The following is a 13,031-nucleotide window of genomic DNA, read 5'->3' on the forward strand; positions in this document are numbered from 1 at the left end:
TCGCTCTCCCAGTTTAAAACTAGATTAAAGACGCATCTCTTCAGCCAGGCATTTATATAATACTTTTAATCTTACAGTTAAATCCGGTCTCTAGTTCATAAACGCCAGAGGAGAACTGGCCCCCGACTGAGCCTGGGTTCTCCCAAGGTTTTTTTTTTCTCCATTAGGTCACCTGATGGAGTTTTTCGGTTCCTTGCCACTGTTGCCTTTGGCTTGCTCAGTTGGGGATATTTGGGGATATTTAATTGAATTAATCAATCAACGATACCATTGATCAGCATTACCAAACGTGGACGTTCCACTAGAAACAAACATTGATGTATTGTTTTAATTTATTACTGTGAAGCTGCTTTGATACAACCTATGTTTTGAAAAGCGCTATATAAATAAACTTGACTTGACTTGACTTAAGAGGTGTGGGTAAAAATTCAGAGGCTGATTTTGCAAAGAAATCCACATTCAAACCAAAATATCTGACTTCCTGATGCTCGGAGCTAATGACTGTAAATTAGAAAATTGTCCGACTCGATGAGACCAATATTGACAGACTTTATTGTCATTACACAATAGGGCTTGCATAGACTAGTCGAGTAGTCGATAGATCGACTACTTCAACCACTATTCGACGCTGTCGGAAACAATCGACTACTCGAGCGTCCATTAACCATAAATGAATTAAAAATGTCGAACGTCACCAACAGACAACACACGTCAGATGTGTGGAAGTATTTCATCAAGTGAAATATAAAATATTATTAAAATATTGTAATTGGCCTACTCTGCAAGAGGCCGTTCACATATTGCGTCTAAAAACGTGTGTAAAGCGCGCGTGGCTGTGCCGCTGTCTCCTACAAGCGCTTGCGCTCCTGCGGCGTCTGTCGTCGCTATGCAACCAAACTGCGCTCTACATGATGACGACGAGGAAGTATCATTCAGCAAAGGATTCATTTATTTCTAGCCCTTGCATTAGCTTTACTACTAGATATATTTCTGGAGATGAGAAGGAAAAACCCGCCTGGAAAAACTAGCGCACCATGTTTCTTTCATTATGAGCGCGCTCGCCGCGCGCCTACATTTGAAATAACGACCTTGAACGCGGAAAAGACGCGATATGTGAACGGCCCCTAGAAGCAGACGTCTGAAATGAAAGGCAAGAACGGCTATTTATTTGGCTTTAGACTTGTACATGAAAATTTAAAAATGAAATGTCATAATTATAATGTTTTGAGAGTTTACTTATGTAATTGTTGCATTAGGCTATGAATTAATAAATGTTTATTGATAAGATCTAGCTATTTCATTTACAGTAGCATGAACGACGAGTAGTCGAGTAACTCGAGTATTGTTTTGATAAGAAATCGACTAGCAGAAATCAGTAGTCGTGCAACCCCTATTACACAAGTACAGGTACAAGGCAACGAAATGCAGTTTAGGTCTAACCAGAAGTGCAATAGCAGCAAGTGCAGGATATACAGTGGTTCCATAAGTGCAGGACATGAATATGTACTGAATAAATATAGAGTTAAATACTATTATAAACAGAATTAACAGATAGATTTGTCCTATGAATATAATATACAGATAACTATTACTGTGAACAGAATTTACAGCTAGATATGTACTAAATATAATATACAGATGGCTATTACTATAAACATAATTTTACAGATAGATCGGTACAATGAACATAATATACAGATGGTTATTACTATAAAAAGAGTATACAGGTGAATAAGTACTATGAATATATATACAGATGGCTGTTACTATAAACAGATGTGAGCATAATATATAGATGGCTATTACTATAAACAGAGTTTTACAGATAGATGTATGTAATAAGTTAGGCTAAAATGAGCAGTATAACAATGGATTTAACCTGTTAAGCTGCAACCCCACTTTTGAAAAATCCCAAGAAATGACATACCCAAACTGAAACAGATACAGTTCATGAACCCTTTGTACTAAAAGCACAAGTATGATCTCATTTGAAAGCTGACACCTGGCAGTTTATTGTAATGTAGAATTAATTATTGTCATAATGACAAAAATTGTTATAAATAGCTTCAAAGTTTTGTAAAGTTATTAGAAATTATTTTTTATGAAACATCCTCATGAAAATAAAATTGAAGTTGGCCCTGGAGCAGTCTAGAAATGCACTACAGCTAATGCCACATGTCTAAACATTTTATGTTTAAAATCTTAAGATAATAAGTCCAAAACTCTGTATTTAGTGAAATGTTTTTCAAGACCATGTCATGTGACTTTATTTTGATTTGATGCTAAAATGCTACTGATATTTAGTGTCATCTTCTTACCATCTATGCAGTATATTGTCTTTATTGTTTTGTGGTGCAAACGAGCCCCATTCAGTCTCAGTCTCCCCCTGCACACATTCACACCTCTCCAGCCAGGTTATGGCTCTAAATATGCATTTCTTTTGTCTGCATTAGTTACTAACGACTGGCTATTCACATGCTATTCATATGGTTTCAGTCACTAATTTATTTTCTCAAAGTTCACCCTTACATTCTAAACTGTTTTAAATGCATTTCTTGAATAAAGAAACATTTCAGTAAGCATTCAAAAAATAATAAAAATATAACTTCTAGGTGGCAGGTGCACCTAGGGCTAGCTAGCATGTTAGCTTAGCACACCATCAATACACGACAATTTATGAGATTAAAACCATGTTTGTGCTTATAAACTTACTTTATAAAGCAAATCGAGTATTTTAAATAATTTTCTGTGATCTAATTTGGCTTCAGATAAAAAAATCAGACAGAAAATATACTATTGTATACTGTTCTGCACAATGATAGTCTATATAGATTAGCATTACATTATAAATATAATCTATTATTATGGAAATACCTGGCATGGATTGAAAAACACAGGTAACTCAAATATCATAGCAAACATGTTTATTGTCTTCAAAACGACTGTATCTCCATGTTACAGCCATAGTTACAGCGCGATCTCTTGTTAGCTGTGTGTGTGTTCGAGGCTTCCTGGATTGTCACATGATTATGGCACTTCTTCATGTTCTAATACTGTGCACAGGGCGGCGAGGGCGCCCTCAGGCTATTGGTATGAATTGAAAACGCATTAACAGAGTATACAAACGCTCATAATGATTACATCGACGCATTTGGGTATAAATTCAATAAATATTATTCCTGTCTATAGAAATCTGATGTAAACCTATGAGAATATATCAATATTTCTCCAAATCTGCACATTTTTTAGCTAAAAGCCCGGAAGGACGTTGTTTTGTGTATCGCTGTCATGACGACGGCACGGGAGTTTTTTTATGAATGAAAGCGGCTGACGCGCATAATTCATATCAAAGGTATCGACTCATTTTTTCATTTCATAACTCCTGACACAAATTAAGAAATAACTGTCGCTATAAGTTTCTCAGAATACAATAGTGGTCAAATTCTGAAACTTGAGTCTTATATCTTTGTAATGATGTATAGTTTGTCAAGGTATAACATTAAATCTGATAGTAACTTTGAACTATATATAAATAAAACCGCTTCAGTGCGCCCGCGCTCTGGCAACGGTTAACAGGTTAAAGTAGTGCAAAAAGTTTGGCCAGAAGCTATCCGAGTAAAAGTGCAGTAGAAAATAATTGGAAAGTAATTGCATATTACAGTTAGAGTACGGTATTGCAAATGTATATGTAAACAATTGGTACTGTAAATAAACAGTTAGCAGTGCAAATGAACATTATAGTATTGCAAATAACAAAATGGAGGCAGGTGTGAGGAGGGAGAGGAGAGTCAATCAGTATATGAGGGGAGTGGGATCAATGATAAAGAGACAGCTCTGGGGAAAAAACTGTTCTTTAGTCTGCTGGTCCTGGTCCGGAGGCACCTGAAACGCCTGCCGGAGGGCAGGAGAGAAAACAGTCTGTGGGCTGGGTGAGAGGAGTCCTTAAGGATGCTGCGAGCTCGATGCAGATAGCGTTTCCTCTGGATGTGCTCGATGGCAGGTAGTGGAGTCCCAGTGATGCCCTGGGCGGTTTTCACCACCCGCTGCAGTGCCTTGCGCTCTACAACAGAACAGCTCCCATACCACACTTTAGCACAGTTGGTCAGGATGCTTTCTATTGCACAGCGATAGAAGTTCACCAGGATAGTCGAGGAAAGCTGATTCTTCCTCAGTGTCCTCAGGAAGAAAAGGCGCTGGTGAGCCTTCTTGACTAGGCAGGAGGTGTTGGTTGTCCAGGACATGTCCGCCGAGATGTGGGTCCCCAGGAACTTGAAACTGGAGACACGCTCAACAGCCATTCCATTGATGTGGATGGTGTCATGTGTGCCTCTTGACACTTTCCTGAAGTCCACGATGAGCTCCTTCGTTTTGGTGGTGTTGAGGAGCTGGTTATTTTCAGTGCACCATGTGGCCAGGTGCTTGATCTCCTCCCTATAGGCAGTCTCATCGTTGTTGCTGTTGAGACCTATCACCGTAGTGTCGTCCGCAAACTTGAAGATGGAATTAGATCCGTACACAGGCTTGCAGTCGGAGGTGAAGAGGGAGTAGAGAAACGGGCTTAGCACACAGCCCTGTGGTACACCAGTGTTGAGTGTGATGGACGTGGAGCAGTTGGAGCCTGATCGAACATTCTGGGGTCTGTTGGTCAAAAAGTCCAAAATCCAGTTGCACATGGAGGTGTTGATGCCCAGGTCTCCAAGTTTGGCTATTAACTTAGTTGGGATGACAGTGTTGAATGCTGAGCTGGAGTCAACAAACAGCATGCGTGCATAAGTGTTCTTATTGTCCAGATGTGTGAGCACAGAGTGCAGTGCCATGGAAACTGCATCCTCTGTGCTCCTATTGCTACGGTAGGCAAACTGGTGTGAGTCCAATGTGGGTGGTAGAGAGTCTTTTAGGTGTGCCAGGACCAGCCGCTCAAAGCACTTCAGTACGATGGGTGTGAGTGCTACAGGGCGGTAGTCGTTAAGGCACTTCGGGCTGGAGTGTTTTGGCACTGGCACAATGGAAGTGCATTTAAAGCATGTTGGTACAGCTGCTTGGGCAAGAGACAGGTTGAAAATGTCTGTAAAAACCTCAGCGAGCTGCTCCACACATGCCCTGAGTACGCGTCCAGGGATGATGTCTGGTCCAGCAGCCTTGTGCGCGCTGATCCTGCTCAGTGCATTGCAGACATCTGTGGAGGAGAGTGTGATAGGCGGGTGGTCAGCTGAGGATTTGAGCTTGGTGGCAGTTTCTCTGTTGTCTTTTTCAAAGCGAGCATAAAAGTAATTTAGCTCGTTCAGGAAGTTGACATCAGTGGCTGCGGGGGTGGAGTGAGTGGGTTTGCAGTCACTGATGGCCTGAATGCCCTGCCACATGCGTCGAGGGTCAGCGTTGGAAAAGTGTCCCTCTATCTTAAGCTTGTAGCAGTGCTTGGCCTCTTTGATGCCCCTTTTCAGATTTGCTCTGGATGTGCTATAGGCTTGTGCATCTCCTGATCTGAAGGCAGTATTGCGTGTCTTCAATAGGAGTCGCACTTCCCCGTTCATCCATGGCTTCTGATTTGGGTATATGGTGATCTGCTTCTGGGTTGTAACACTGTCAATGGTGGTATTAATATAATCCAGTACAGAGGAGGTGTAGCAGTCAATGTCTGTGTGAGAGCCACTGGTGGCTTGAGAAGCAAACATACTCCAGTCTGTGTGTAGAAACCTTTCCTGGAGTGAGAAATCTTCCTTGACCACACCTTGATGGTATTCACTGATGGCTTCACGCGATTGATGAGAGGTGCATATTTGGGGGTGAGGAACAAAGAAAGGTGATCTGACTGTCCCAGGTGGGGGAGGGGTGTCACGACGTAAGCTCCAGCCATGTTTGTGTAAACATGGTCTAAGGTTTTGTTTCCTCTGGTGTGACAGGAAACATGCTGGTGAAATTTCGGTAGCACTGACTTTAAGTTTGAATGATTAAAATCACCCGCAATAATAAACGCAGCTTCTGGGTGAACGGTCTGTTGTTTACTGATGGCTGCGTGAAGTTCTTTCATAGCAAACTTGGCATCAGCATCCGGGGGAATATAGGCTGCAGTTATAATAGTGGAAGTGAACTCCCGCGGTAGATAAAACGGTCTACATTTAACCATGAGAAACTCAAGGTTAGCTGAACAATGACTCCCAACAATAGCAGAGTTTGTGCACCAAGCTTTGTTAATGTAAATGCACAATCCACCACCTCTGGTCTTACCGGAGCCATCTAATGTTCTATCCGCTCAGAATGTATGGCGTCCCACTAGCTCAATAGCGTTGTCCGGTATTCCACTGTTTAACCATGTTTCCGTGAAAATTAGGACATTACAGTTCAAAAGTCTCTTGCTGTATGTGATGTTGAGTCGAATCTCCTCCATTTTGTTCAACAGCGACCGTACATTGGCAAGGAAAATGCTGGGTAAAGAGAGCCGGTGTGGTGTTAGCTTTAGCTTAGCTCTTAGTCCTCCGCGCTTTCCCCGCCTTTGTTTACGATCTCGACGCCGCCTCGGGTGTTCTGTCGATCTCAGGAAGGAATCGAAGGTTGTCCATAAAACTGTCGGAAATTCGCAAACCAATATCCAAAAGCTCACATTGGGTGTACGATGTTAAGGCACAATCTTGATCAACTGGAATGGACAGAAGTCACTTCACACACTTCCTGCTGCCAGTTGGTGGCGCTATAACTCACAATAGTTACATACAAGTGATCGGCCTCTTACCACGAATGCACTGCTGAAGTTTCATCAAGATCAGTTAATGTATGCAGAAGTTATAACACTTCTTTGTTTTTACAAAGTCTCCACAGAATGAAATTCCATCTGCTCTCTACAGATCTATGCGTAGCACTAGTATTATTATTTTATTGTTTGTATGTAATGCCATTTTTTTTCCCATTATTTTTACTACTTCAGTGTATGAATATATAATAAATATTGTATGTGCATGAAATAAAAGGTTGAGTCACTTAACTTGTTATTCTTTTGTGACCATGTCTGAGCTCAAATAAAATAAAATAAAATAAATAAAAAAACATAAGCTATTGCACAACTTGCGACCCTGATTCTTTCGTAGGTGAAAAAACCCACACAAATTAACATATGCACTGGTGAATTGTTGGCAAAAAGATTCATAACATGCATTTATAAAGTATATGGGATGGAATTTCATTCTATGGAGACTTTGTTAACTTCTATACCAATGACAATGTTAAGATGCTATGTCAAGTTAAAGACTTTTAGGTGACATTGTCATATTAAAATTGGCTTGAGTAAAATTAAAACTCAATGTTATATAACAGCACAGATCGATAATAATTTAAATGTTTTTCAAAATATACAAACACTTTTAAACAGTATTCCACAATCTGAATAAAACATGATCAAGTCTGTATCATAGAAATGCTTAGAAGCAAAGGACATTGGATCCAATCACAGTTTTAATAAACAAGAAACAATTAAACATAGCAAAGAACACAGAGATGGGGACAAGTAATAGAAACAGAAGCAACTCAATACATTGCAATATCATAGAGTACAATGAACAAATCTTCAGGTTTGCTGTAACATGGCCCTATTCAATACATATTCACACCCATCACCATGATTAAATGCTAATCTGTCATTTAGCAATGCTCAAAATAAATGAAACTCAACTCAGCTTTGTCTATTGTTGAGAAAACTGTTGCTCCACTGAAAATATAGACTCATTTTGCAGCATTATGGTGTGTATGAATGTGACCAGAGTCAGACTTAACGCTGGTTTGACACGTACCACACAACGGGTGCCATCCCAGTTGAAAAAAGTACCAATTTTATTTTTATTTTTCACTAATACCAATAATTTTTTTTTTTTGGTGTAGTAAAATGGCAAGTCTATGGCAGTCAAAAGCAGATAACCACATTTGATGTATAATCTTCGTAAGGTTCCATAGCGTAGAGTTTGACTGTGTGTGTGACCCCTTGTCAAACACAAATCTTCCTACACGATCATCAGACATCAGAAAGTCCTGTTTCACAAAATCTTCATCTTCACGTAGAAACTTTGTCAAACTAATTTTCTTGCGTGGATAGTGAAGGTCTTCATCTGTTTAAGTTTGTTAACTGTTCATCTGTTGCTGTTCTTGTTGGTGTTACACACATCTCTCTAGATGTTTTCAGGAGTTTTTGGAGAAGCCATTGTAACACTAGAGTTTTACTTACTATCCTAAATCTTATTTAAATACCAAATTCAGGAGGCTGGGCTGTAGGTAAGAAACATCCAGGGTTGTAATGCGCTAAGGATGTGACACCCTCAGTAGTCATAAAACACCACACTCAGTGGGATTAACTAGTTTTTTTCTTCAAACAAAAGTGATTTGCTAGTAAATCGTTGTACTCTGATGCACTGTATTTTGTTTTACAAATAGATTGTTAAGTCTCTGATAGAAAGATGTCTTCATACCTTTGTTTTACTGTGTTTTTAAAAGACACTACATACTGTAGATGTTTTATTAGATTAAATATTTAAGAGTTCCTTGTGCTGCATTCTATATCCACATACCACCCCAAAATTCATGGGAGCATTGTCTTATTTGAACAAGGAGAAGCCGAGAACACCTAGAGCTCACTAAAATTACAGCAGATTAGAGGAAACAGCTGTTTTTCAAAGTGTAAGGAAGACAGACACACACACACACACACACACCCACACACCCACACACCCACACACACCCACACACACCCACCACACACACCCACACACCCACACAGTTTCTAAAACAGTTTGTTTCAGGAAAAGTGCACACAAAATCAAAGTACCATAAAAATAATAATACTACTACTAATAAAAATGTCTCCAAACTGTTACATGCTACAGTTAAACTTTGAAGCAATGGATCTTTGGAAGAATGAAACGCACCACAGTGAAAACGTTGTGCCTTGTGTGAACTATGATGAGGCCAAGAACACTAGCACTGTTAAACATGCGTGACAATAACTGTTCCAATTCAATGTGACTGAGCTTGTTTCACATATAACTGTAAATTATCACAGTAATAAACAGTTCACTTGCATTTGCTAGCTAACTATTGAAATTTACGATATACTAAAACATTTTGGTACTCTGCTGATGTGAACAAAAACTGCATGTTTTATAAAAAAAAGGAGAACAATATATTAAGACATAAACACACCCTCTGTTTTCTGGATCAAACCTAAAAGACAGACGCCTAAAACACTGGTGTCAAAGTATTGGCATGGACAGAAACATTGCACCTTTCACTTAAAATTACTTCTTATCAACTGTAGTTCATTTACTTAACAGTTGTTTAGAGACAAACACAAAAGAACTGTGTATCTATGACTGTGCGGTGAAATGCAGAGTTTTAAGTGTAATAGTTCGAAAGTTTGAAGTGTAATGGTTGAATAGGTAACAGAAAAACGGCATAACTCACTTTTCATGTTGGGTCGGTGTGTCTTGCGATCCCACAGCGTAGACAGACCCATACCTGCCAACTTTTCAAAAAACCTTGGAGTGAGATTTTGTCAGGGGTGGTCAAAATAATGCCGCGCAGCGCGCACACAGCCACACAAGTTGGTGGCTCAGATATCAGAGTATTGGAATTGACGTTCACCCATGTTGTACCCTGCATTCTGGTGGTTTGTGGGGGGGCAGCTTACTGGAGATAGACAATATTGCTTACATTCTGTGAAGCAGACATAGCGGAAGGTACAACCCCAGGACATTTTGGATTAAGCAGATGTGATTTCCTGCATTCTAGTGGATTTTTGGGTGGTCTGCTAAAGACCACTTGCACCCATGTGCAATACCTGAACTTATTCTGGTTCATGTTTGGCATCAAGACTTGTAGGGCCTTCTAGACTTGAGCTGAACATTCAACCAGAAAACTATTGTTGTGCCTAAATGACTGCCTAGTGCCTATGGACCACAATAAAGCCTCATTCATAGACCAGTGTTTAAGATTTAACCTAGGTAGGTTGATTGATATTTTGAATGAATGGTATAACAAACCTAGCCTATGTTGTGAATAATTGTATTCTTAAGAGCACTTAATGATTTATGTTCAGCCAAAAATGACAAGATTAGTTAGGGACGGACATTATTCTTCGGGTTAGAAGATCCACTCGCCCAGATTCTGCTGACTGAGTACCTGCACCTACCCTTTATTAAATTTATGGACCAAGCTCTTTGGGTTTGTGGGTCCTCTCTCACCGTAACACCAGCCGATCCCGATCCAGCTGAACCTGCACCTCACGCCAGTCCAATCGAGCCTGCACTTCACGCCAGTCCAGCCGAGCCCGCACTTCACGCCAAATCTGCTGAGACCAAAGTAGTATGCGTCGTGCCCGCCGCCCCTGAGACTGTGAGTGTCATGCCCGCCGTGTCTGGGACAGCAAGCGTCATGTCTGCCAGGTCTGGGTCTCTTCACATCAGGCCTGACACTAGATCGGTTTTTCACAAACTGCTATCGAGCCTGGCAGATCCTCCGCTGATGTCAGTGCGATCTGCCAAGATGGCAGCTCCTCCAGAGTTTCGTCCAGCCGTCGCCTACCCGCCAGAGCCTGTCGCCTGCCCGCCAGAGCCAGAGAGCATCGTTCTCCCCGAGCCAGAGACTTTCCGCCCAGTATCTCCTGTTCCTGTCCTCAGCCAGAGTCCGGACGAGAAGGACTTAATTGACCTGTTTTCAGAGCTTCCTTCGCCGCTGGTCCTGTCCAGCTCAGAGCCCTCTTCGCCGATGGTTCCGCCCAGCTCAGAGCCCTCTTCGCCGCTGGTCCTGCCCAGCTCAGAGCCCTCTTCGCCGCTGGTCCCGCCCAGCTCAGAGCCCTCTTCGCCGCTGGTTCCGCCCAGCACAAAGCCCTCTTCGCCGCTGGTTCCGCCCAGCTCAGAGCCCTCTTCGCCGCTGGTTCCGCCCAGCTCAGAGCCTTCTTCGCCGCTGGTCCCGCCCAGCTCAGAGCCTTCTTCGCCGCTGGTCCTGCCCAGCTCAGAGCCCTCTTCGCCGCTGGTTCCGCCCAGCTCAGTGCCCTCTTCGCCGCTGGTTCCGCCCAGCTCAGAGCCCTCTTCGCCGCTGGCTCCGCCCAGCTCAGAGCCCTCTTCGCCGCTGGTTCCGCCCAGCTCAGAGCCCTCTTCGCCGCTGGTTCCGCCCAGCACAAAGCCTTCACCGCTGGTCCTGCCCAGCACAAAGCCTTCACCGCTGGTCCTGCCCAGCACAAAGCCTTCACCGCTGGTCCTGCCCAGCACAAAGCCTTCACCGCTGGTCCTGCCCAGCACAAAGCCTTCACCGCTGGTCCAGCCCAGCACAAAGCCTTCACCGCTGGTCCAGCCCAGCACAAAGCCTTCACCGCTGGTCCTGCCCAGCACAAAGCCCTCACCGCTGGATCTGCCCAGCACCAAGCCCTCGTCGCTGGATCTGCCCAGCACCGAGCCCTCGTCGCTGGATCTGCCCAGCACCGAGCCCTCGTCGCTGGATCTGCCCAGCACCGAGCCCTCGTCGCTGGATCTGCCCAGCACCGAGCCCTCGTCGCTGCCCTGCACCGAGCCCTCTCTGGTACCCGGGACTTTTCCCAAGTATTTTTTGGGGGGGGGCCATAGGGCTCCGTCCTGGCCACTCGAGGGGCCATGGCCACCTGAGGGGTCCTCACCACCATGGCCACCTGAAGGGTCTTCTCCGCCATGGCCACCTGAAGGGTCTTCACCGCCGTGGCCACCCGAGGGTTCTTCACCGCCGTGGCCACCCGAGGGGTCGTCTCCGCCGTGGCCACCCGAGGGGTCGTCTCCGCCATGGCCACCTGAGGGGTCGTCTCCGCCATGGCCACCCGAAGGGTCCGCACCGCCATGGCCACCCGAGGGGTTGTCTCCGCCGTGGTCGCCCGAAGGGTCCACACCGCCATGGCCATCCAAGGGGTCTTCTCCGCCATGGCCGCCTGAAAGGCTGTCTTCGCCCTGGTCACCTGAATGGCCAGCTCCGCCCTGGAGGCTCCCTGTCCTGTCAAGCCACGCCCTTGTCAGCCTCCAGGGCGCCCACCCTCCCACCCTATTTGTTGGTCTGTCTACGGCGCGAGGACGCGCCTACCGGGAGGGGGGAATTATGTCACAGTTCTGTTCTGTTTGAGTGTTTTTGTCACTGGTCACATGTCTTCCTTTGTTCTGTTTTCCCGCCACTCCTTGGTTTCCATGGTTACCCTCATTAGTTCATTTGTATCACCTGGTTCCTCGTTAGTCTTGTCAGCTGTGTCTTGTTTCCCTGATCTGTTCTCCCCTGTATTTAAGCCCTGAGTGTTTCAGTCTTCACTTGTCGGTCAATGTTTTATGTTAGGCGATCTTTGCCTGAGCACATGCTCCCTGTTCCTTGTTTTTATGAGATTGTGAATTAAAACCTTGGATTACTTCATCTGCGAGTTTGCCTCCTACTTCATCTACCCTGCAGCCTGACATTATGTTTCCGAGTTGCCATTTCAGCCCAGAAGCTTTCCATTTCAGTTTCGTCTTGCAGGGATATTATTGGCATGGTCTGATAATTTAGAAACTCCTCACCCAGAAGGTCATGCTCCTCTGGTCCATGGTATGGGAGGAGATGGGGAAACCTATTTATGAAAGTAGAGTTACAAGTTGTTAAGTTTTAGGTATATTGTCATCAACCAGCAGCAATTCATACAGATCTTTGAGGAGAAGCCACATAAGAATAGCTCATATGCAGTTTTGGAGTGAACATACCTCATTATAAAACACAGGGTATTTTAGCAAAGATGATAGATAATAATTAGAGAAAAAAAAACGAACCTTTCAACAAAGTACAGGACATCTTCGATGTCACTTGCAGCCCTCTGCCGTACATCTATGAATTTGGCATGTTTGATCAGTGGCTCTTTCAGTGGCAGCTTCTTAAGTGCATAATCCACAGCACTTGTCAGGAAACACAACACAGCTTCATGGAATGAATCCACCTGCTGTGGTGTGATGTCACCCTCGTCGAGTAATCTGTTAAGTTTAGCCCTGGTTGTGAACCCAATGTTCAACTTTCTTCCTGTC

This window comes from Scardinius erythrophthalmus, assembly GCF_964197995.2.
Source record: "Scardinius erythrophthalmus genome assembly, chromosome: 6".
In the NCBI taxonomy this organism is placed as follows: Eukaryota; Metazoa; Chordata; class Actinopteri; order Cypriniformes; family Leuciscidae; genus Scardinius; species Scardinius erythrophthalmus.